The sequence below is a fragment of the Rhinolophus sinicus genome, linkage group LG14 (assembly GCF_036562045.2).
Source record: "Rhinolophus sinicus isolate RSC01 linkage group LG14, ASM3656204v1, whole genome shotgun sequence".
Classification (NCBI taxonomy): domain Eukaryota; kingdom Metazoa; phylum Chordata; class Mammalia; order Chiroptera; family Rhinolophidae; genus Rhinolophus; species Rhinolophus sinicus.
In genome coordinates this window covers 15,186,271-15,213,760 of record NC_133763.1, presented here as the reverse complement: position 1 = coordinate 15,213,760, position 27,490 = coordinate 15,186,271, and the positions used below count along the sequence as shown (strand labels likewise).

The 27,490-nt window shown below is 35.9% G+C and overlaps 1 protein-coding gene across 1 annotated transcript in view; it reads right to left on the bottom strand.

Annotated features, from left to right (window-relative positions):
- Window positions 1-16,082: 16,082 nt before the first annotated feature.
- The window catches only part of LOC141568583 (uncharacterized), a 375,458-nt gene continuing 364,050 nt past the window's right edge, over window positions 16,083-27,490 (bottom strand). The window contains exon 3 of the mRNA XM_074318849.1: window positions 16,083-16,190. The gene's annotated coding sequence lies outside the window, so the exon portion shown is untranslated. The remainder of the gene's footprint in view (window positions 16,191-27,490) is intronic.

Sequence of the window (27,490 nt, the reverse complement as noted above, 5' to 3'; positions counted from 1 at the left end):
GAACTGGGACATTGGTCTTTTCTGACCTTCAGGCTTGGATTGAAACCTTGGGTCTTGAAACTGCCAGCTTTCCGACTGGAACTTATACCATCAGCTTTCCTGAGTTTCAGAATGCTGACTGCAGGTCTTTGGACTTCTCAGCCTCACAATCATGTGAGCCTAGTGCTATAGTAAATCTCTCTCTCTCTCTCTCTCTCTCTCTCTCTCTCTCTCTATATATATATATATATATATATATATATATATATATATAGCACTAGATTTACTATATATTACAATATATAGAGAGATATCACAATTATATATATAGATATAGATAGATATCTATATCTATATCTACATCTACATCTACATCTACATCATCTATATCTATATCTATATCTATCTATCTATATATATATGGAGAGAGAGAGAGAGAGAGAGAGATTTACTATAGGAATAGGGTCACATTCCTATAGGGTATATATATATATATATATATATATATATATATATATATATATCCCCAAAAAGTATATACATTTTAAGAAAGAAAAACTGTATGAAAATTGTACCAGAGGGTAAGGGGGGTGGAGGGTGGGAGATGAGGGTAAGGGGGATCTAATATATGGTGATGGAAGGAGAACTGACTCTGGGTGGTGAACACACAATGGGATTTATAGATGACGTAATACAGAATTGTACACCTGAAATCTATGTAACTTTACTAACAATTGTCACCCCAATAAATTTAAAAAATAAATAAAGAAAAAAAGAATCAAGAAAAAACAAAATAATTGTAATAATATGTACCAATAACAAAAGATGAATACAAGTCACGTTTGACTTCTGCAATTACAAGAGGTGCTCAAAGTGGTTACCATCAGCGTCCAGAGACTTCTCATTATGGCGAACTACTGCTTGAGCAACATTGACCAAAGTGTCCATTTGTATACATTTTTTGGCACCCCTGGTGTGTGTGTGTGTGTGTGTGTGTGTGTGTGTGTATGTATATACATATATACACATATATATGTATACGTATATATATATATATATGTATATACACAGATATATATATATATATATCTTATTGTCTCTGTTTCTCTGGAGAACCCTGACTAATACATGTGTCATCTCTGAAATTTTTATCTTCAGCAAAGATTTCTATTCTATGTTACAGTTGCACATTTGCATATCTGCTCAAGTGTCATGAGCATCACAAACTAAAACATCTCAAAACTGACCCTTGATCTTCCTCATTTCAATAAATGGCAGCTCTATCTATCCAATTACTTAACCCATAAACCGAAGCAATTATTTTTCTATATAATGGCAAATATAAATTATTTTGGTTCCCACTGCTATCACTCTAGTCCAAGCCAACTGTTTTCTATCATAAAGGCTAATACAATAATTTGTCAAATTTCTCTTCGCTTCCAATCTTGCCATATCCATTGCTACCACTCTACTGCATATTCTTCATGCAATAGCCAGACTAATTTTTTAAAACATAAATCATACAACTTACCTTCCTGTTTAAGACTATTAAATTAGGGCTAAAGTTCCCTACACTCTGGGTCTGTGAGACCCTGCATGATTTGACCTGGATTTCCTGTCCAACCTCATCTTGACTCACTCTCTTCTTTCCTCACTAGATCTAGTCACAGTGACTTTCTCATAGCTCGTCAGAAATTCCACGTGCTTTCTAGAAGTCATGTTGCATACGCTGTTTCTTCTTCGTGGAATACCATTCCTCCTTCCTCTGGCCTCATCCTCATCCTGAAAATCATCTCTTGTCTTGGTTAGTTCTTATTCATTTCTCTGATTGCAGCTTAAATGTCACTTTCTCAAGGAACCCCTCTGACACCCACCTCCAATATGATTGTGGTCTTTATGTCAGTTTCCTTTTAAAAAATGCTGTTATTTTCACCTGTATATAATATCACAATTAGAGATTATATACATACTTGTTTTATTTATTTGGTTTACAACTTATTTCTATCACTACTCTGTAAACTCCATGGCAACAGAGATGAAGTCTCATTTGTTCACCATTGAACACCCGAAATATAGCAGTTTTCAGAGCATAGTAGGTACCCAATGCATATGTTTTAAGTGAATAAAATTTGTTCTTTGGGTTAATGTTTCTGAGCTACCATGTTTCCCCGAAAATAATACCTAACCAGAAAATAAGCCCTAACCTAACCAGAAAATAAGCCCTAGCATGATTTTTCAGGATGACATCCCCTGAACGTAAGCCCTAATGCATCTTTTGGAGCAAAAATTAATATAAGACCCACTTTTATTTTGGGGGAAACATGGTACTTGTCACATTTGAGAAAATTACTGTGAGTATGTGATCATGTAGGTAAATACCTCAGATGGACAAATCTCCACTAGAGGATAACATTTCAAGAACTTTAGAGGCAAGCTAAAGTCTTCGAACAATCTTCAGAGAAGTCATAGAACCTTAGATTACCTGCACTTAAGCAATCACTAAATTGCCCCTCTGCTTTTCTCTAATTTCTTTGTAGCACATTTCTTCTATTTCTAATCTTCCATTCTACAGAGTCAGTAGAAGCCAACACCTCCCCCCACACACCCAAAAATTGCAAGATTATTAGTAGGAATGCTTTTTCTAAATTTTACTGAAAAGCACATGATTATTTTTTAAGACTAGAAATCAAATCCTAATCCTATCATTCCAAATAGTTTTACCCCTGGCTTTATAAGCATCAAGAACAAAAAGTAAACACAAAACAAACACTGTTTTTGTAGCTTAGATAGTATATTGTTACGTTTTTGGATGTCTCTATGGCCAAGAGAACCAAGAATATTGAAAACTAAACAAAAGATAAATAAAAATTTTAAATAGAACAAACAACTAAAATAACAAAAAAATCCTTCAAAGGCCAGGCAACATGAAGGACCATTCTCTCTTTATAAAACATCATCATAGTTTTTTGGCTTCTGATTTGCTACAATCACAACACTAACAAAAACTGGTGGGATGTGGGTAAGAAATCATGTCCATGAATACACATAGCGCAGAAAAAATCCTTTGGTGAATACCTGTGACATGCATGAAGCGCCCCACCATTATTGCTGCATCCATAGCAATTAAGAATAAAACAGGTCCGATAAACATCACTCAATCACATTCTCCTTTCCACCTGGGATCAGAAACACCTCGGCTTTCTCCTGCTGCCCTGAGCCTGATATCAACTTTTTTTTTTCAATCTGCAAGATTGTGATGAATACTTTTCCCCCTCTGTCAATACTTTTGGTAAAAAAATTAACTAAATAAATTAACAGATAAAACAGATAAAAGAGCATATGAATGAATTAATAATCACTCCTTCTCACCACTATCCCTTCTGTAAATGACAGATTAGCTGCTCATTTAAAATCTGTCAAGCAAATGCTTTGAAAATCCAGATTAATTAAAAGAATTCTAAGACAGTCTTATGAAGCAGAAGTAGATAATAGCATTATATCCTGTAGCTGCATTATTGAACTAAAGCCTGAGGCCAACAATCTCAAATTTTGGAGATGAGTGTTTTACAAAATTATTGTTTTTTTAAAAAAAATATGTATTTTTTTTGTTCATTGACATAGGCTCCTTCAGTCCTAATCTCTAATGTCTTTTCTTTCCAAAGCATTTCACAGAAAAGTCCATAATTTATGTTTGTATTTCCATATAGCCATTCCAAAAATCGTGTTGCAGGACTGAATAAGTTTTATGATTTTTTTTTTTTTTAACAAAACGCAGTTCTTGGGAATGCTCCAGAAAAAATTTCCACAAGCATGAGGCAGTCCAGAGGTCATTCAGTCATTCATCTCTCCTCCCTCTCAGCCTTAGGCTTGAGTCTTGTCAAAGAGAAGCAGAGTTGGACATTACTTAAAGGTGGTAAGACAGATTTTATTCAGAATGCTGTAGCAGGAGAGAGATTCCAGTATAAACTGAGCTCAACTCCCATCTGTGCAGAGATGACTGGGCATTTTAAAGGGAAGATGAGGGAGGCTGGAGGAGGAACAAATGGGCTGGAACATTCAGGAAACTGGAAATTTACAAAAATCAGGTAGGGGAGCTGTTTTCCAAGAACTGTGTTGGCAAGGCAATGTTGGATCAGGGCTTATCTCAAACAGTAAATTGTTTTGGCCAACTTGAGTTTTCCCAGGCAGGAATTTCAAAGAGGAGGCTGGATCATCCCAGGGATGTAAGCAACTGTGAGCTGTTAGAAGCTATGCTGGTCAAGTCTGTGTGTGTGTGTGTGTGTGTGTGTGTGTGTGTGTGTGTGTGTTGCACTCACAAGAATGTACTTGGGTGGGGTGGGGGAGAGGATGTTCTCATAGGCCAAGGTTGAGGCCTGGTCAAGAAGGGCCAGAGGAGTCTGACTGAAGTTTGGCCAAGCAGAGAGTCTTTGTTATACTTCTGGCTCTCTAGTGTGAAAGGCAGTGAGCACTTTGAATGACAAAGTCATCAGGCCCTGACTCAGCCACCTTAGACATTCTGCATTCCAGGATTGACTCCAGATTTACTGTAGAACGGACTTGTGGAAGATAAATTAATAGCCACAGAGCAGAATGGGAAAGTTACTGGCGATGCTCACCAGGGCACCACACCTGACTGTAAGAACTGCTAAAATTTTCTTCAGGGCTCAGAGCAGTGGGACCGTGAATCAATGCTTGAAACTTGCAGTTGGTTCTTTTATTCTGCCTTGTTTTAGTGTTGTAGGCAAGGTAAGGATTTGGCTTTTTATTCACATTGATGATTTGAACTTTGGAGAAGAAAAGCAAAGACAAGAAAAAACAGCACTGTTTGTTACAATTCTCTGCAAGATGTTGAGAAATGGGGAGTGCTCTCACGTCTTTCCTTGGCTGTAGGGTATAATATTTCCTTCATCTACAAATATTTACTTGTATATCTTTCACATATAAGAAATTCTTTTTTGGAACGGGAGGCTGTAGATGTGAATATACAAGAGAAATGAAAGAGATAGATTTCCTCTAAGGAGTTTCCAGGGTAGGAGAAGAGAGAGTCTTTATAGAATTAACTATAGTATAGTTCAGAAAATGGTAAGCGACTTCACATAAGAAGATGCACTAAAAGTGTTGCCAGAAAGGAGATAGTTGCCTTTTGTGCAGGTATTTGCAACTACTTACTAGAATTTGGGCTAATGAGGAGGGAAGAACATTCCAGACAGAGGCAAGGATGTAGAGGAACACATAAAGGGGGTGCATCACGAGGCTATGAGGAAAAGCAAATTATTTTGTTGCACTGAAGGACAAAATGTCTGAAAAAGGGTGATAGGAAGGATTGCTATGACTAGACAGCACTGAATGCCAAGCCAACATTTAACGTGTACTGAAAAGTGTGCAGATCCTTTCCCTATATTTCGTTTACTCTTCGGTGCAACTCTACAGGGAGAGTCTTCAGGGGGGTATCAGGAGTGATCAGGAAGATGCATATAGAGTGTTGGGGAGAAGCATATGCAATTTTAATTAGGGTGGTCGGGGCAGCCTCACTAAGTGGGAGATGCTTGAGTCAAACCCTGAAGGAGGTGGGTAAGTAAGCGATAGAGATAACCTGTGTGAAGAACAGTCCAGACAGAGGGAAAAAAACAACAACTGCAAAAACTCTGAGGAGGGAATGGAGTCAGCATATTAGAGACTGGAAGGTGAGAAAGGAAGCAACTCTACATGAAGGAGATGAAATCAGGAAGCTGACATCAATGCCTGCCAGGCTCTTAGTGAGAAGGTTCTGAGTGGAGGACTGATGTGACTTAGGTTTTGAGAGAACCACACTTCTTTCTGTATATACTAATATAGAGAGAAGTATATCCTAATGGGAGGCAACGGGCAAGAGCAGTGAGGAGGCTGCAGGAATAAACCAAGCTACAGCTGAACGCGGTTGGGCCAGGGCAGTGATCAAGCCAGGACTTTGGCTCCACTGACATCCTGCGGAGTTTCTTACCTGAGATGCAACCAATAAAGGCCAGGTGCAAAGTAAACAATACCAAAAAGAAGCACACATCATTGCTCATAAACAAAGGACAAGTTCTTGGTAAAAATAAAGTGTGTGGAGGTTGTGTTGGGGAATGTATAAGTTCAAGGAGAGAAAGCTGGGAGAATCTTTGCCTCATGTCCACTTTTTATAAGAATGAACTCCATCTACAACTCCATAGGTAGTGAATGAGAAGAAGAAGGAGGAGGGAGGGGGTGGGTGGAGGAGGAGGAGGGGGAGGAGAGAAAGAGAAGAAAGAACTGCAGTACAGAAGGTGTCAGGACTGAGCAGAAGTGGAAAAGGGAACATCAGAAGGCAGAGGGAACATCACTGTGCAATTGCATAGATTGAGTTTACAGACTCGGTAGAGAACTTAAGAGAAACAAAGATTATACATTATTATGGGAGACAGAGGCAATGGAGAGTGTTAATGATAAGGTGAGGACCCTGTGCTAATATGTATGTGAAATTCAGTATAATTTAAATAAAGTGAGTGCAGTTGATGAATCCCTTCTTTCTCCCAGAGATTAGGCTAGAGGTATATAAGCTTGAACCAGCAACCTTGTTTACCATCTTCATGGAGAGTCCAACTTAGTGGAAAAGAGAGAGACAATTAAATACGCCTTCACAGAACCATATACTAAGTGTTTTCAGTGGGGAAAGACACACGCAAAGCAAATCCAAGAAGGTAGTAAATAAGGACAGTTGGGCAAGAGAAAAACAATCTTGAGACCTAAGTCCCACCCGTACAAGTAAGCAGCTCTGTGCCCCTAGATATTCATCTAGTCTCTGTAAGCTTCATTTTACTCATATGCACAATAAGTGGTTAGGACTCTATGACCTCGAGCCTCTTTAACATTTATAATGTCTAAGTTATGGTCTTGTGTTTGCCAGGCAAGATTTAAAGCATCCAGACAGCCAGGAGAAGAATTAGCAGCTGACTAGCAACTTAACATTGGTTTCAGTTCCTGTTTATTTTATTATCAAAACCTTAAAACAAGTTACTAATTCTTTGAAATAAAGGATTATTACTCAGAAAGCAACATTTCAGCTGTGTTATGATTAAAAGACTTTGAAAAGCTCAAGAAGTACAATTTTCTCCAACATTGTTTTTTCTTCTTTTTACAAAAACCTTTTGTGCAAGTTCAAGTGCAAGGTTAGATACTAATTTGATTCTCTACATTATGAAACAGTCTTTAACACAGCATTGAGACATGGGCTTACCTAGAGGGACTATTTTTGAAAGAAATGCTGCTTTGTTTTTCTAAATTACCCGGAACAGAAATAACTGGCTGATTTGCTGATATGCAGATAAATACTGGGCATTATTTAGCCAGCACCAACCTGTCTGAATATGTTTCCTCCACTCTGGGAATATTGAACTTAAAAAGAAAAGAAAAGAAAAGAAAAGAAAAAAATCCTTTGTTTCCTGAAGAATAAATATCAGATATTAGACAGTACCCTTAAAAAACAAGAAAATTAGATAAGCCCCATTTCTCGTACAAAAAGAAATTTGCCTTCTTCAGAAACTGATAAAAAGTCCTTTCTGGGTAAACGTCTCATGGTTTCAAAATGGTAGCAATGAAAATGAAATAAATTGCAACCCGGTTATGGCCAAAATCAAGGGCAATGTCTAATCATTTTCCAACTAGAAATAATGAAATCACAACTAATTTATGTGAAGAAGGAAAATAAAAGTTTCTTTTAAAGTCCTGTTGGCTGCCTCTGTTGTTTTTATCTCCACCTGCTGTTCTAAATTCTCTGGCTTTTCATTTGCACTTTGAAAGACTTTGCACTGGATTAACTACTCAAATTTAAATGAAAATGCCAGTCAGATATATTTGGTTTTGTTTTAGAATGTTCTTTTCTCTGACACAATTTTGGGTTTTCCAATTTCAAGGCCAGTCTGTTCTGCCTTCAGCTTCCCAAACTGTCAACCCCGCAACTATATTCTTGTTTGTTAACTAATGCGAAAGTTGTTCCATGGCCGCTCACTGGGCCACTCCTCTTATCTATTATTCGTTCTATCCTTCTATCTACTTTGTTCACATTACTGTCAGCCTCAACGTGAGACCTCTCCCTTTATACTTTGTTCCCAAGTATGTAACTATTCTTATCTTTCCCTCATGGTAACTCACCACTAGCTAATACTGGCTAAGAAAACATCCTCTTTTGAATATATTATGTGTAAAGAGCATAAAAACCTGTTTGTATCAGCTCTTACAGGAAACACAATGCATCCCGAGAGGTTGCTGCTCAAAGGGAACATTTTAGCTTTCACTGTCTCACCACCCTGCTTGCCCTACTTTCCTCTGCTTGAAGAGCGAGCCCTTCTTACCTGTGACAAGGGCAATTGCTTCTTTTGCCCATCAGCATATCCCTGCTGTGTGTTTCTGTTGGCACTGCCAAGTTCTAGGCACCAAGTGGAAGTGGCCTGCGGCATTTGCCACACAGCTACTAGAGCCCAGACGTGGCAATATGTCTGCCTACAGAGCCTGCATCCACACGTCCTTCTGGCGTGGAAAGATACAATACAGAAGAGCAAGATATATTTCCTACCAACCCAACCCCCATCAATGCTCTTCTCAAATCCTCCTTTTATATTGAGAAACAGAGCAGAAGCACAGATGAGAATATTTTCAATTACTCAGATTTGCTGGAGGGAGGATTCCAGGTGGTGAGGGGAGATCTGAGCCCCAAATAGATATAGGCTTAACCTTACAGGTGGTCAGAGCAGGTGTATACAACCATGTGGTAAAATCTTAGGGGTCCTGGAGACATCCCTAAATCTAAAAGCATTCTTCATGAAATGTTTGAAATGTCAGCTGTAGAGGTCCAACCATTTGCAGGTCTTCTGCTATCTAATAAAATGTAAGTACCTCCAGGAAGGGATATATTCTTAAATATATTCACCAATATCACCTTAGAGCAAAAGGGTTTACAGTTTATTGTAAAATTCAGCACGTTTTTATTGGTGGTAGGTCAAAAAGATTTTTTTTCACCCAGTAAAAATGGAGAAAGAATAATAAGGAAATGTGACTAAGAAGAATAAGGCTACTGAGGAAAATTGACTAGTACACAAGGAGAGATCAATGTAAGAAATGATCTGATTGGCAGAGCCTTCTCCGAGTTCTGGAATCTTGGTCCTTATTCTACTAAGTCGTATTAGGGGCAAGTATTGCTAAGGAAGTTGACTTTTCTTTATTTTCCAGAAAATACCATATCCTTCTAAAACCAAATAAAGCACCACAGTGTAGTAATTTTCACTTCCACATAGAAAAACATTTCCATTATTGTTTGAGATTTTAAGTAAATTTCTTGAAACTTTGTATATTTATTTCTCAGAGCTCTCTATGTTGCTAATTATGCAGAATATGATTTAGTCTTGAAAAACCTAAGCACATGTCTTCAGTAACTAGTATTTACATGTTATGTATTTTAAATCATAATTAGAAATTAATAAGCCAAACATATAAAACATACAATACAAAGAGAGGAAAAATGGAAAAAAATAGAGAAACAAAATCACTAAAATCAAGGAAAGTTAGCATTATTTTATAGTGTTTTTTTCTAACCTTAGTCTAATTCTCTAGACTATGAGAATAATGTCTCATTCTCAACTCTTTTTGTTGTCTGTTTTATGACCAGATTCCTGATACTTAGTACTGTAAACCCAAAACTTGTTTATTTTTTAAAATCATAAATCACCAATCTCACTAAATTTACCAACCTAGTTATTTCTTGTTTTTTGTGTGTGTGTTGTTGTTTTTTCCTGAATCACCAGATTCTATCAGAGCTAGAAAGTTTTCTAAACTAATCTTCACTCAGATTTTTCTGTTATCAACCCTCGTCCTATGGCTTCCTATTGGATTTTCTCCATCATATATAATATGTATATAGGTTACCATAATTTCTTCCATCATTAAAGCCACTTTGGGAAGTCTACAGGTGAATGAGTTAGCAAAATGACTTACTAAAAAATGAATCCAGACTATATTATAAACAATTTAAGAAAAAATAGTGAGGTCCGACTTCTAATTTCAGCTATGTGACACAGTGGAAACACTGCTATATCTGGTGTCCTCTTTCTTTGTGTTTTTTTTTTTTTTTTCAAGGTATACTATCAAGAGGTTACAATGGGCAAACTTTAGGCCCCTTTTAGGTAAAAAATTCTAGACTGAAAAGCAGGTGATTAATTCCAGGGACAACGTATCAGATTGGAAGTCTGAAATACCCTGTATTGCTATTAAACAGAAAGCATCAAAATATTATGGCAATTTGAAAATAGGGAGAAAGTTCATTTTGTGCTATGAAAAATATATGATAAACAAATTATTAATTTTCTTAAAAATATTGGATTAATTTTTTAAATAAGAAAATGAGGCCATCTCTTCTGAAGAACTGCCTATGTATCTTATGTCTTCTACTATAAAATATCTACACTAAATGTACAAGAAAAAAAAACCTTATTTTATATTTGAAATAACAGCTATTTCTGTTAGTATGCAATTCTAGGCATTTATTTACTTACTTTTATTTCAAAACATTACCTTCATTAGCTTCATTGAGGTATAATTTACAATAAAAAATTACTAATTTTAAGTCCACAATTTGATGATTTTTTAATTGAGCTAAAATTCATATAATCTAAAATTTAACCATTAATCATTTTAATGTGCAGAAATACGTGGTTTTTATTTTATTCACAATGTTGTGCAACCATCACCACTATTTAATTCCACAACAATTTAATCACCTGATAAAAACACTATACCATTCACCTTTCCTTTAGTCCCTGGCAACTACTAATCTACTTCATGTCTCTTTGATTTTCTTATTCTGGACATTTCATATAAATGAAATCATACAATATGAGACCTTCCGTGTCTGTTTTTGTTGAGGTTTAGTCATGTTGTGGCATGTATCAGTACTTTTCCATTTTATGGATAAACAACAAACAGTCTATTGTATGTATATACCACATTTTGTTTACGTACTCATCAGTTGATAGACATTGGAGTTGTTTCTACATTTTGGCTGTTGTAAATAGGGCTCTGTGAACGTTTGTGTACAAGTTTTTTTGTGGGCAGTTGTTTTCATTTCCCTTGGGTATGTATAGGAGGTAGGTTTCAATTTCTTCACATCTTTGACAACTCTTGTTATTTTCCATTTTGTTGAGAATCACCACTTGTTGACTTGCATTTTCTTAATAATGAATGGTTTTGAACATCTTTCCTAGTGTATAATGAACATTTCTATATTTTATTTGTAAATGTGTATTCAAATCCCTTTCCCATATTTTCATTGGGTTGTTTATATTTTTGTTGTCAAGTTTAAGGATACTTTCTATGTTCTGGATACTAGACCTTTACCAGATTTATTATTTGCAAATATTTTCTCCTAGTCTGTGGATTGTCTTTATGTTTTTGATAGTATTATTTGATGCACAAAAGTTTTTAATTTTGATGAAGCCCAATTTGTCTGCTTTTCTTTTTGTTGGTTTTAGTGTCATATTTAAGAAACAATTTCTTAATCCAAAGTCATGAGGATTTTCACCTATGTTTCCTTCCAAGGGTTTTACAATTTTAGCTCTAATATTAAATAAAGTTTTTGATACATTTTCAGTTGACTTTTGTGTATGTTGTGAGATAGGCAACAAAATTCATTCTTTTGAATGTGGATATACAATTATCCCAGGACCATTTGTTGAAAAAAACTATTTTTTCCCCCATTGAATGACCTTGGAACCCTTGTCAAAAGTTAATTGACCAAAGATTTTTGGATTTATTTGTGGACTCTCAATTCAATACCATTTATCTATATGCTTGTCCTTATATCAATCCCAGTTTTGATTAAGGTAGCTTTGTTACATTTTGAATAAGGACTCGTGAGTCCTTCAAATTTGTTCTTTTTTTTCAATTTTTAAAAATTATTTGGGATACCTCGCAATTCAGTATGAATTTTATAGTCAACTTGTCCATTTCTGCAAAATGGCAGTTGGGATTTTGTTAGGGATTGCATTTTGAGTGCATAGATAAATTGAAGTGTGTTGCCATCTTAACAATGTTAACTTTTTCAATTATGATGATAGGATGTCTTTCCACTTATTTAGGTGTTCTTTATTTCCAAACTATTCTGTAATTTTCAATGTACATGTCTTACATTTCCTTGATTAGATTTATTTCTAAGTAATCTTTTATTCTACTGTAAGAAGAATGATTTTCTTAATTTTGTTTTCAGATGCATCTTTGCTAGTATATAGAAATACAACTGATTTTTGTGTGTTGATTTTGTGTCCAGCTTTGCTGAATTAATTTGTCAGCTCTAATAGATTTTTTTTTTTGTGGGTGGATTCTTTAGGGATATGTATATATTCATGGTATCTGTGAATAGAAATAGCTTTCTTTTTCCTTTTCAATCTAGATGAATTTTACTTCTTTTTCTTGACTAGTTGCATTTGCTAGAAGTTTCTGTACAATGCTGAATAAATGTGTTCAGAGTGTGTGTGTGTGGTGGGGGACACACCTTTACTACTCAGCCACACAGTTTACAATTACGCTAGATTCTTTACTTTCTGCTTTCACTGAACCTGAAGGTCAGCCAGACATGAGAGTTAGGGCCTTCTCAGATATTTTCTGGGCATGCACATGGCTTTTTAGATTCCCAGAAATATGTCAGAGCTTTTCATATTCCTTTTCCGCTAAGCTTCTCGTTCTCCAACCTTTCTTTTTACTCATCTGGTTATTCTGTTGTTCACCCCTTCTCTTAGCCATTGACCGAGGCACCAGAAACGAATACATTTTCCTTCGCACATTTTCCGCAGCTGCCCCACCTCAGCACTGAGAGACTTGTTAGGTGAGAAAAAGCAAGCCCTTGGATCCAGTCCTCCTTAAAACAGACTACCACAGGTTAACACAGACTATCACAGTTCTTCAAGAATAAGGCTCGTTCTGCTGCTCTCTGGTATGAGCACCTGGCAATGGGCTGCTGTGCAAGGCCACTGCCGAACAGTGGTGCGAGGGATGTGACCTGCGTAAAGTGGCAAAGATTCAGGTTCTTCGTCTCCCTCTTCTTCTCCTTCTTCTTTTTCCCCTTCTCCTTCTCCTTCTGCTACTTCCCTTTCCTTTCACCCGCTCTGTCTCCCTCCCTCCCCCCGCTTCCTTCTCCTTCCTCCTCTTCTTTCCTAATTAAGTGTTTCCCTGGTTGTTGCAAGCTTTTAGTTAATTTCAAGAGTTGGTTCTGTTAGTTTTTGTTAGTTTGCTCATTGCTTTTATGGAGAGATAGGCTTTTTGAATTTCCTACTCTGCCATTGCTGCTAATGTCATTCAATTTGATGATTTTTGACAAGTATATAAAATTGTGTATCCAACCACCATAAGATAAATGCGATGAAAAAGAGTCAAAGCCAATGTCTCATACCAACTCATTCCATAATAATCCTAACCTTCTCATAAAATATGTAGTAGCAAGAAGTGCATAAATGATTAGTATTAAAGAGAGAGAAAAAAAAGAGCAAACATAGTAGTTTGGAAAATAGTACCCAGGAGAATTATGTAAAGGTCATAGAATATGAATAAATATTAATGCACTTATCATGCAAAATTGGAAGAAATGTGCTGTTACAACTGAAATATTATTCAAAGACAAGCATTGTAATTAAGGGTTTCCTTTTCCCATGGCAGTGGTAGAGAAATTCAGGTTTATTCTCAGCCTTTCGCCAGTTCGTAATCATTTTAAAAATTCAAATGTAATTGTCTTTGCAATGATGCTTAAAGACTGAATGAAGAGCTAGTTAATTCCTCCAAAGCACGGCATTCAATCTGTTAAACACATCATATTTCTGCCTAGCATGTTCAGGAATGCAGTCGCATCAATTAACTGTTTTAACCCTCAAAAACTTACAGCTAACCAAAAACATTGCCAACTCATCTCCTCTCAGGGAAGCTGGACATTTTGGATGATCTATAGACGGCTAGCAGCTACATTTGGATCAAGTCGTTCATGCTCCTGTTCAGACTTCCATTGCATTGCTCTAATTCGTCGGAATAGTTTTGGGGGACTATCTTCAGTTTGAGGCCGGGGAGCAGTGTAGACCCAAGATAGCTACCCACTTCAGATGTACAACACTGGTATTTGCTCCACGCTATGACAATTAGTAAATGTTGGCAAACATTTAGAAAGGCAACTTGGTTCTGATCCACATAGCAGACAGAGGGGTGATTGTCTCAGGTTTAATCTCCCAAAAGCTTCCCAAATTAAGGTTGGATTCAGAAATCAGATGCATCCTAACTATAATATGTGTTTTCTCTAGTTTACTTCACACTTTAAATCTTTCTTGGAGCAAAAGCACACATTAAAGAAATTTCTTTGGTTTATAAAGAAAAAAATAGAAAAATGATCCTATAAGTTTATATTCTTTTTCTATACCAAACAATAAAACCTTTAAAGGTGATGTGGTTAATCTCTCTTTTCCTTAAGGATTGAAAAAATCAAGAATAAATGGGAGATTCAGAAAGATCATTAGTTGATTGGGTTAAAGTTACACAATTGCTTAGTTTCCCATAGATAAATAGTCAGAATAAACATTATAACAATGCACACGAAGTGTTAATAAATTTTTGCCAGTTTGTTAAGTAGAATGCCGAAGTAAATTAGGTCATGGATAAAAAACATTAAGAAATGTACATTAATATTCATATAAAAAATACCTTGTCAAGTGACAACTGAACCATAAGAGCTATGCACGTACGAGTACTTATATAAGTTCCTTCTTCAACAATAAAAATATGATAAACAGCAGGAGCAGATGACTTGAGGTATTTGGTAGTGACAGCAAAAGAGGTTCATTTGACATCTATTTACTTCAAGTATAAAAATTTTAATCTTTTGAGGGTTTAAAGTCTTGCTTTTTTTATATCCTCCAAAAAGTACGCCCTGTCATACAAAAAATGGCTTCTCGGTAAAGGCTTATTAAAATAAGCTCAGTTCAGACTAAAGTCGCATAATAACTCTTTCTTATACTATTATTATTTTATTATGTTATTATCATTATTATTATTTGGGTTCCTATGAAAGGGGACAAATGTCATTAAGAAATCTCTATGAGAAGAATATTTTAAATTTAAACCAGAAGAAAATATGTTTTAGAGATTCTCATATCCCATACGGTTGCTACAACGAACATCCAGGATTTTCAAATAGGTTTAGCCACAGACATGAAACCACTTATTTACACATTTATTTACATGAAACCACTTATTTACCACACTATGATGTGTCTTGCTTCTGTGTCTTTGTTCATAGACTTCTTTTGACAGGAAAGTGTTTCCCTCAATTCTTTGCCAGTCAATTGTTATATCTTTTCCAAGACTCAGTTCAAGGTTCATGTCCTCTAGAAAACCTTGCCTTATTGTTCAGGTTGAGTTAAGTATCCCTCTTCTAAACTCTGTCAGTTTTTGTCTCTCTTGCCAATAGCTTGTAAGTGCTTTAAGAGAATATCTGATGTACTAATATTTTTGTTACTTGTGCGTCTCCTAGTCTTTGGCACATAGTAGACACTCTATCACTACTTGTTCAATGAATTGGAAGGATTATGTTCTAAAAAGAAATCACAACTCTAATTTATGAATAGTTATTCCCATGTTTAAACCTGATAATACATTTAATAATAAAGGTAATATTGCTGCCGATAAAATAATATTACTTATCAATCAATGGGACGTGTGTTATTGTTTTGGGTTTTATGTCACTTCAAGTCCAGTCATAAAAAGGTGTTGGGTGGGGTGGAGTAAATTTAGCATTTGTCTTTCCTCAGGGAAAACCACTAAAGTAAGAAAGAGAATATAAAACAGAAATGTATTTTTGATCTTCAGTGAAACTAAGAGACAGCTGAAAATTTGAACCATAAAATCAGAACAAGGAATCCCAAAACAGTGAAAATTAAACGAAGGTTTAAGAACATAAAGAGAGAATACACCTATTATAGCAGATCACAGGAAATGTTAGCACAGTATACTTTCCAGGGTGATGCTCAAAACCAGAAATCTCATAATGACAAGAAAAATTACCTGTATGAGCTGGTAAGCATACCTGTACTTGGCTTGGTCCTGAGGAGAAATTAAGAATCACACAGACAGGCCATATTTGCAGAAAACCATCTGTCAAAGAGGTTGGGCTGAGGAATCTCTGCATTGTGAACAGCCTGCAAAAAACAAAACAAAACATCTACACCATCATTCTGTGTCATAGAAGAATCTCTGCTCACCAGAAATATGGCCGTGGACCTCTGTGACACAAATCTCCTAAAAATAGCTGGCTAGAAAGAAATGTAGCCCTCAATAATAATGAAAAAAGAATATTATTTACAGAAAGATAACAAACACACACACAACCAGAGGAAAGGAAGGAGAAACAAATAGCACAGAAAGAACATTTAACAGGAAAAAAAATGCTTGCCATAAAACATATGAAAACTGTCATCAAACATTTTCCCAGGAATTACAAAACTTACTGGAGTAAGTATGTTTATAATAGAAAAGCACAAAATGAGATACAAAAGTTCAGAAAGGAGATTGCAATTAGTAGAATATAAATAATTCATTAGTAGAGGTCAAGAAATAAATAAAAGAAAAATAAAATAATATAGAAATAAATAGCCTTCATATGCAAAACCAGTTACTTTGAAGATGTAATGGACAAAAAGTCCACAATTTCAGTGGTAGCAACATGTATGAAATATTTAGGACAGAATGTAAAAAGAAATGTTAATGAGCTTTAAAAAAATTGGTAAAATGTTACTATAGAACCCAAAAGGAGACTTAAACAATCGGAAGGCTTATTTTTTGACATACCATCACTCATCATACTCACATTAACATATAGATGTCAATTCTGCCTAAATTTATGCATAAAATTATGTGACTATTAAAAAAAACATATTTTTTAATCTGAAAAGTTAATTGTTAAATTTACACAGAAAACTTTAACTAGCAATAATAACTAAAACATTCTGAAGAGTTACGAGAAGTGACTTGACCTAATGGATATCAAAATGTATCATAAAGTGATAATATTTAAAATTGTTTTGCACTGGCACATGAATATACAAACCAATGGAACAGAATATAAAGTACACAAATGTACCCAAATGAATTTAAAACTTTATGATACAATCAATACTTGAAAACAGGAAAGCAATATTATTTAAGAAAATAATGGTAAGGCAACAGAATAGGATAGCTGTTTGCGAAAATAAACAAAACAGCTGGATCTTAACTACTTTTTATTCAGAAATGAATTTCAGTTAGATAAAAGATATAAATGTAAAAATAAAAAGGCACCCATAAGTTATTAGAAATAATGGATATTTTTCAACTTCAGGAAAGCTAAGGCTTTCCTAAATATGAAATAAATCGTTGAAGTAATTAAAACAAATGATTGAATAAATCAACTACATTAAAAAACTCAATTCCTTTATGATTCAAAATAAAGTAAAGAGACATATACTAATCTGAGAAAGAATAACTACAATTTATAGAATATCAGAGTGCTAGCCCTTACCATAAAACATTTTCCTACAAATCCATAAATAAAAGTCTGACAATGCAATATAAAAGTGTGCAAGAGATACGGAAAACAATTCATGGACAAGGAAATATGCTTAAGTAAAAATTCACACCGAAACTACAATGAGATACTGTTTTCACCTCCTAGAATGCAAAGGCCCAGTTGACCATTTCTCAAAGTCCAATGATAAACTATGTTGGCAAGAGTATGGGGGAAACAGACACTGTCACGCAGTACTGGTCGGAATGCAAATTAATGCAAGTCTCTTGAAAGGGCAATTTGGCAATAAAAATGAAAAATACAGATATTTTTAAACTCAGGGATTCCATTTCTAGAAATTTGTCCAATTGAAAACTCATAGATGTGCAACCTGACATGTAAGGTGCTATGCATGGCAAATTATTTGCTATAACTTTAATTTAATAGAAGATTGGTCAAAACTGTTTTATACCCATATGTGAGAAAAATAGCCATTGAAAAAGGATGACTCAGTAATTATAAACTAATATAAAAAAGAACTGCACAATTAAGTGGAAAAAGCCCCAAATGTGAAAGGATCTATTTGGCAAGCTGAAATTTGCATTAAAAAAGAAAAAATGTGTATATGCTATATTTACTTATATATACATAGAATATTTCTGAAAGAAATCCATGGAAGCAACAGCACTGGTTATTTCTAGAGAGAGAAAATTGAGTGTTGGGAGACCAGACCATGAAAGAATGTCCTTTCACAGATTGATTCGTACATTTTGAATTTTATATCATGAGTCTGTCTGTCTGTTTGTTTGTTTATTTTTAAGAAAGAAAATCTAGCAACCCTCAGTTTTTTCTCTATATTTCTGAGGCAGTTTCTGATTAGTTTGTGCATTTATTCTATTCTTTAGATTCCACACATAAGTGAGATCATATGGTATTTGTCTTTCTTCGTCTGACTTATTTCACTTAGCATAATGTTCTCTAGGTCCATCCATATCGTTGCAAATGTAAGATTTCATTCTTCTTTATAGCCTAGTAATACTCCATTGTATTAATGTACCACAGTTTCTTGTCTTATTATGGAGTCTACGTCAGGGAAGGTGTAGATGACTGACCACTGCAGTGTACCCCTGAAGCTGAAGCTGAATAATAATGAATATCAACTATAATTTAATATATATATATGTATATGTATAGTCACAGGATGTGGAGTGCAGCATAGGGAACAGAGTCAATGGGACTATAACAGGTATATACGATGTCAGAGGAATAGTAGGTTGGTGGAGAGGGGTTATCACTTTGTGAGGGGTGTAAATGTCTAACCATTACATTGTTTTGTACACCTGAAACTAATACATATATATTTTAAAAAAAAAGAGTACCTGACATAGAAAAGCACTTCATCAATGTTTTTTTCCATTGAAAAAATGGAGTAAAATACACACACACACACACACACACACACACACACACACAATCATCAATATACTAGGTGTCTGTAATAAAACAGCACCAACTGGACTCAGAAAACTGTGACAGTTTAGAAAAAGAGACCACAGGCGAATTGGATATATCGTAAGACCAGGACTAAGTGTGTAATACAGCCACTGAAATTCTGAGGGAGAGACACCAGCTATTTATCAGCTTAGTGTTTGCCAATTTTGTCCTCCAGCTGCTGTTCCAGGGGACTGGACACACACACACCACCACCAGCACCATTACAAGATGTGAACATAGTATAGCGTTTAGGGAGAAAAATTATTAACTGAGAAGCAGACAAACACACAAGGTCATCTAGCTCTGATGATCTCAGAATGCATAATCCAGGTAGAGCTGAACAGAATACACCACGGACATTAAAGCAGGACAGCGACCCAGCTTTCAGAGGGACAGTGAACTCAGTGGGAGAGTCCTGGTCCAGGAAGTAGCCCTAGAAATCGAAGCTTCCTGAGCTCAGCCTGTAGTATCAGCAGTTCTTCCATGGACCTAAGTCAGTCACATCCACTGAGCCAGCTTTCGGCTAAGTTACTGAGCAGAGAGGAAATAGACATCTCAGGACACCTAGATTTGTCTCCCTCTGGTATTACGACTTCATATCCTTTATGTGTCCTCCCCCTAAAATAAACTACAGACTCAGGTACTAATCAGAGTAGGAAGTTCTCTAGGTATAATCTCCTCTCACTTACCTTAATATACGAGTATTTGTCTAACCGGTAGGTGGCCATGGTAAGGTTACGGTGAGAAATTTAGTTAGAGTTTAGGTTTCATTTTGGTATTTCTAGAGATAACTGCAACCGAGTAGAGTAGACACCTTCACATCTCTTAAGATGTTAAATTTAATAGGATCCATTACTTTGTATAATTACACAATTCAAATTGAAAGCAGCTCTTCATCTTTAGGCAAAAATTGTTTTAAAAAAAGCTAAAGAAAAACCTTGTGAATCCCTAATGCATACTGTACAGCTTCAAGTAAGATTTGTTGGATAACTATTATGGGCAAGATACTCTGCAAAAGTATTTTCTCACCACGTGCTCCCCTATAGAAAAAAGAATGCAAAGGGTGGGGCATAAATTCAACTCAGTAATCTTGCTTTGAGTTGATCTTAGGCGGCTCTAAAATTTCTTCTTTATGTTTTTTCCTGCTTTGTATCAAAAGAATGGATTCCCAACACTTTCTTTCTATACATTCTACCACGTCCAATCCCTGACACATTATACACATTAAAGTACAGTGGGGTTCTTTATTTGCTTCCTTTTTCTTTGCTTTGCTTAAGTCTCATTTTTGCACTTGCCTTTCTGGTTTCCTTATTTAAGTCAAAGTTGTTGATTGCCTATTGCCTCAAATAACTTCCTTTTGTTAACATCTGTGACTGAGGGAGGGGGGCTAGGATAGCTCATAAGAATGAAAAGAGCCATTCAGATGTTTTTAGCACAGAATAATAAGAATAAGAAAGTTTTCTTCTTTAACCTTCTAGCCAACTATATACTGTGCCTCACTCACCACCTTTAAGATACAGCCTATTTTGACTATTCAGCCAGCAAATTATAGCTCTTAGTTTCTAATCAGTGGTTGTGTTTTTGTTTTTGGCATTGGGTGTGAGTGTGTGTGTGTGTGTGTGTGTGTGTGTGGTGGTTTTGGAGATCTGTAAAGAGGTCTATGGGATTATTATAGAAATTGCTGTTCAAAGCTTTCTTAATCTGGAATGAAGTGGTTATGAATAAGGCTGTACAAGTCACTATCAATTTTCTTCAAGCTGGTCCGTGCCTGTTTATCCTTTTGCTGTATGTGATGACACGCATTGTAGTCTATGTGAAAATGCCCCATCCGCCGGTAAGAAAAGCTTAATAATTTATTTGCAGTCCATCTTCCTCTAGACAAGCGCATGGCATGTATTTGCTGAGTCGTGTAACCAGCTCTCAGAGCAGGCACATAGCCAGCTGCAAATGGTTATTTCTGACATCTTTCCATTTTTCATGGTTTGAATATCTAGCCCCTGAATGCCTGTTCTGTATTTTCAAAACAAAACAGAAGTGAGGCATCAATTGTGTGTTGTTAGGAGGAAATGTCATGACCTTGATTATAACTGTTATTTTTGAAGGGAAAATTATAGATATGAAATTCTTCAGGGTCAGATCCGATACTTAGTACATCTAATTTAGAAGGGCATTCTCTGTTCTGTGGGTAAGTAAGTTCTCAGAGTGTTTAAGCCAAATTAAGAGGGAACCCTTCAGTCATTTCTTGTGTTGTGGTCAAAATTCTTTACTCCTATGCTGGTATCACATACTCGGGGGGACAGTGGGGGAGGGGATCCTTGCGTTGGCTAAAGGGAAGATAGATTCATAAGAGGAACTAAATTCATCTGACATTGAAGAAAAATCAAGAAAATTAGTGATCTTATAAAAAATGTCCCTTTATTCTTATTTACTCATTCATTTATTGTTTTAATAACTCTGCTCCCATTTATAAACATCTTGGAACTTACGAATGTGATGATCTTTTCTTCTAGAATGGAATGCAAAATAAACGAACAAAACTTCCAGGTTGGATATTGGTTGGGAAGGTACCCAAATAAGCTCATGTAAGGCCCCTTTACTGTAGTCTCTGGGCACAGGCTCCAAGGGCCACATGGTAGGAAGGCCTGACGTGCCACTGTGTCCTCCTGTAGTCATTGTCAACTTCTTTTTGTCTCCCTGAATCAATAAACTCCAAAAGGCTAAGAGCATACAACACCTGTCTGTGGGAAATTCAACAGAGTCTCTGGAAAATAAAACCAGAAAAAAACCAAAAGGATCACCTAAGCATACGGAGTTACACATGGAATGGTCTGATTAGTATCATGTGGTTTTATTCCGACTCATGGCTAGTGCTTATTTCCATGGCTCAGAGGAGTTATTTGGCAGAATGAAATTGCATTCTCTCTCCCACCTATTTTCTGCGGAGATTTCACACATTGACTAAATGTAATATCATGCCACACTGAGAAGAATGATGTTTGAAACTCCTCTGTGGTGTCTGCGCAGAATACTAAATGACCAAGGGGCTAGTATTTTTCTGAAACTTAGTTCTTAGACTTCTATAGTCAGTTTTAGGAAATCTCAGAATTATATTTTTGTATGCAGAATCACCTTATGTCAATCCCCTTAGGATGACATTTTAATGTCCTTTAGAGAAACAAATCCTTCAAAGGTGGCTCGACATGTGCCTCTTGTGGTCAGCTGTACACCCTATGCAGGAATTTTCCACTGTAAGTGACATTCCTTCAAATGTCTGGTACCATGTATTTGTATTCTACACATTTGCTTCATCTTGGTCATTATATTGAAAGAGGGGGGGAAAAGACTCCAGCACTCCAAAAGACACTGGCCCGTATGTGGCAATGTACCCCATGTTTCCTGAGTTATAATCCCATTCAAAGATAGAGAATTCTCTTCCTTTTCAGACCACTTGGGTTCTTGATGGGAGCCCCACAAAGCATGTGTAGAGAGCATGGAGCCATCCTTTATGCATTCATGAGGGAAAACTATTCTAACCAACTGAATTCTTTACAACTGGCGTTGTGAAAACACAGGCAGAATGCACCCTGCAAATGTAACTCTTGGCTGAGTGCTGCTGTCAGCAAAAACCTTTATGAGCTGAGAGAGTAATATGAATGGTGCAGAGAAGGGCATCAATCAGATGTGGAAACAGGAATGTGCAGAAGAGAAAGAGAATGAAAAGGTGGGAGAGAAAGAGAACAGGACAAATTCAAAACACTAGAATAATATAAGCCAACTGTTTCAGTTCGAAGAGTGAAAAATGATACGTCAGAAAAAAAAATTGTACCTGGAAGTGTCAAGATTGTGTAAGATCAGAGATTTTATCCTATCGGCACCTAACAAGTCAGCCCCACATTTTCATGGATTTTCGGGCTTTATCATTCATGGCACAACAGCAGCATGAGCTTCAGGCTTGGCTCTTGTTGACTCCCAAGTCCCTCTGGGGTGACAGATAGATGTCGCACAGATGGTAGCTTTACATCCCAGCTGAGGAATCCTGAACCCAAGTCTTTTACCAAGTAAACTTTGCCCTGAGGGAGACATGATTCTTATTATTCTGGACAACAAGCAGTCCCACCCTGTGCTCCAGAGGGAGACACCATCTCTATGAAGACATAAAAAAGGTACATTCTGCTTCTAAGTCAGGTGAAGTCTTCCAACGCTTACCTAGTCACTGCCACCTTCTCCACAGTTTCAACACCCTTCATAGTTCTTGCAGTGTTTTCCTTGTGGGCAAATACTCAGCAAAAAATTTACAAAATAAAACCATAAATCTTGGAGAGTTTTATCTTTTTCTGATTTAATTACTATTTTAGCTAATTACTTGGGGTTGTTTTTTAGATTCATTATATAACCTCTCGTTCCCCAGACAGTATGGAGACATATGGTAGGCTTCTCATTTCAGTACATATACACGATACACGTACTCTATATGCCTGCATGTAAGCATGTTCACTAATATATCACTTGAGTTATTATAAAAGATACATTTTCTCCTGGACAATATGTCAATTTCATCATCATGGTAGAAAAATGTTTTTAAACTACCCAGTGACACATCTACGTTTATTTGTCTCATAAGAAAGACAAATGTCATTGTTTTCTCGAATTGTACATTTGAACAATTGTATCAATTTATCCCAAGAAATCCAAAACACTAATTTAATGAACTTGGATTACTGAATGGCGGTGACATCTTGAGGTACCCCACTCTAAACATAGGGAGTAAGATAAAGGAAGCACCAGGATTCTCACGTCCTTATTTTGTAACACATACTATTAGCAAAAGGAAGATTATGAACTGGTTTGATGATTAGACCCAGTAGCTGCATCAATAGAAAGTGTTTAACAACCTTGCCATGTGAGCAATGCTCTCTGAAACCAGATTCCACCAGGGGTTAGACGCTAGTCATCTACCTCCAATAAATAAATGTATCGTGTCAACTGGATGGGGAAAAAAATTGCAAGAAATAATTTCTCAGCTGAGCTTTAAAAGTAACACTATCATGACCATCATTCATGTAAAACTACTTACAGAATTTTCCTTCAAACAAATCCCATTGAAAAAAACTAAATATAATTGATACGTTTCTTGACTAAGAGAGAAAAATGTTGGCATCTTACGAATTACTAGATCTGGAATTCTTTCATCATTAACACTGATTCGTTTTGCTTTCACACTTAGTGCTAAGAAATTTTGAGGTTAATTATTAGATTATTCTTATTTACCTCCAAGATGTTTCATTGCTTCTAAGGCCTTAGAATGTAAGATATTCATTTGAGAGGAATAGGTAATATAAGTTAAAATTAATAAAATGTTTTCAAACATCTCCTTTACGTAGTCTATTAGTTTAGAAATGTGTTCTTTGAGTTGAATCAATATATTAAAATTGAAAAAGAGGAGATGGATATAAAATACAACTGCCAAATTATAGGAAATGCTATAGGTCAAAAAGAAATCCTTTCTTGAAAGACTGTCCAGTGTTTTTTCTTATTAAAATTTATTGGGCAGACAAGTTTTTAATATCAAAAATACAACCATGAAACCATCAACAAAGGGAAAAGACAATCTAGTGAATGGGACAAGATATTTGTCAATGATAAATCTGATAAGCGGTTAATATCCAAAATTCATAAAAAAAACTCATACAATTCAACACACAAAAAAATAAACAATCCAATTAAAAAATAGGCAGTGGACTTGAATAGACATTTCTCCAAAGGGGACATGCCAATAGACATATGAAAAGATGTTCAATGTCACTAACCACTAGAGAAATGCAAATAAAAACCACAATGAGATAACACCTCACTCTGGTCAGAATGGCTATCATCAATAAATCAACAAACAACAAGTGCTGACGCGGATATGGAGAAAAGGGAACCCTTATGCGCTGTTGGTGGGATTGCAAATTGGTGTAGCCACTATGGAAAACAGCAGGAAGTTTCCTTAAAAATTAAAAATAGAACTACTTTATGATCCACCAATTCCACTCCTGGGTATTTATCCCAAGAAATCCAAAACACTAATTGAAAAAAAATATGTGTACCCCTATGTTTCCTGCAGCACTATTCACAACAGCCAAGATATGGAAACACCCTAAATGCCCTTCAATAGACAATTAGATAAAGAAATTGTAGCACATTTGTACAATGAAGTATTACTCTGCCATAAAAAAAGAACAAAATCTTACCATTTGCAACAACATGGATGGACCTAGAGAATATTAGGCTAAGTGAAATAAGTCAGACTGAGAAAGACAAATACCATATGATCTCACTTATATGTGAAATCTAAAGAACAGAATAAATGAACAAGCAAATCAGAAATAGATTCAGAGACACAGATAAAAAAACTGATGATTGCTAGATGGGAAGGGGGTTAGGAGGATGGGTGAGGGGTGAAGGGATTAGAAGACACAAATTGGTGGTTACAGAATAGTCACAGGGATGTAAAGTGCAAGAGGGGGAGTAAAGGCAATAATGCTGTAAAACTGTGTGTGGTGTCGGACGGGTGCTGGACTTGACAGGGGGAATCACTTCATGGGTTGCATGGATGCCTGGCAACTGTGCTGTACATCTGAAACTAATATAAAATAGTATTTAGTGTCAACTATAATTAAATATAATCATATATATGTACAGTCATGGGATGTGAAGTACAGCATAGGGAACATAATCAATGGTACTATAACAACTATGTACGATGTCAGGGGGTAGTAGACGTGTTGGGGTTATCAGTTTGTGAGGGGAGTAAATGTCTAATCATTACGTTGTTTTGTACACCTGAAACTAATACTAAAAAAAGAGCAACAAACCATAAAAACAAACAAACAAACAAAAAACCCCATAGCAATTAAATATGTAATTTGAAGGTTGGAATGTTTTCAGCTTTAGGGTTCTTGTTTATCATTATTCTCATATAAACTTCTAAACATTGGTAAGCCAATCTAGCAAATTGTTTTACATATACATATGTCAGAAAATTGGAGCTCCTGGATTTTCTTAAGAGTATGGTGAAATGAATGTAAATATTTTTGTCATTTTGAAAATGTGTCATATCAAGTCTTCATGAGAGTAGTGACCATGTTTATTTTCTTCACTTCTGTTTGCTCAGTGGTTGGCATGTAATAGGAACAACTTTTGTTAAACGTACTACTGAAGTGGCCATTTTGTGGTGATGGAATTCTACTGAGAAGCAGGCACATTTTAAAGGCATCTTTTTTTCAAATGAGTTTCTTTATCTGGACCCTTGAATCTAGTGATACAAATAGTCCAAATAGTTCCATATTGCTTTTCTACTGGTGTTTCTCCAAATGTATACCACTATAATTTTAATAGTCTCTTTCTTTGCAGTGCATTTTCAGTGCAAACACCATGAATGGCTTATTATCTCACTAATAACTTGAGAGTCTCCTTTGGGGTTTCAGAAGATCGTCTCATCCACACTTAAAAAAACATGTCAGTGGTGGCATTCTCTTTCTCTGATAAATTACTTTATTTATGCTAGATAAGGAAGAATCTGATATATTACATGGAAACAACTTGGAATAGTAATTTAACTGATATAGGAACTGTAAGATAATGTTTAATTAATATGGGCAATGATTTATCGCAATCATAATAAACAAAACTTATTTTAGAATTAGACAAAATTAATTTGAACAAATACATCTACCATAGATTTCAAATTTCTTTGCAACTAGAATGTCGGTACATTTGAATCTGATAACAACTGAGATATGCCAAAGGGCTATAGTGATCCCAGATGTTTAATTAGACAGAATAGAGGGTTAAGTGCTTTCACCACTATCTGCCTTGTGTGCTCTCACATTTCTGTAGTATTAAGGAAAGGTCCATGCTTTCTTCATGACACACATGCTTCACCTTGCTGGCAGCTTGATGCCAAGCATAAGTCAAATGTGTGGATAACATGAACACGTATTCCAACACGCCTGTGAATCATCTTCATAAAATTGAAGGAGAATAGAAAAATAGATTACTATGTACTGATGTGGAAATTGGTCAGTGAAGAAGACTGATTGGAAAAACATGCATTCTTTTCAAAGATAGCGTTGGAGGAGCGCTCTGCAGATATCCTGAAACACCAGGAAGATGGACAAGTGGGTCCTAGAACAAATTAGGACCAAAAGATCACTAAAGGCAAAAATGACAAAACTGAAGCTGTCCTACTTTGGGCACATCAGGAGAAGGCACGGTTCTTTGGAAAAGACAATAATGCTGGGAAAAATAGAAGACAGCAAGAAAAGAGAAAGACCAAATATGAGATGGATTGACTCCATAAAAGAAGCCATAGGCACGAGTCTACAGGAGCAGAGCAGGGCTATTGAGGACAAGATGTTGTGGACGTCACACATTCATAGGGTGGCCAGGAATTGGAGCCAACTCAATGGCACATAATAC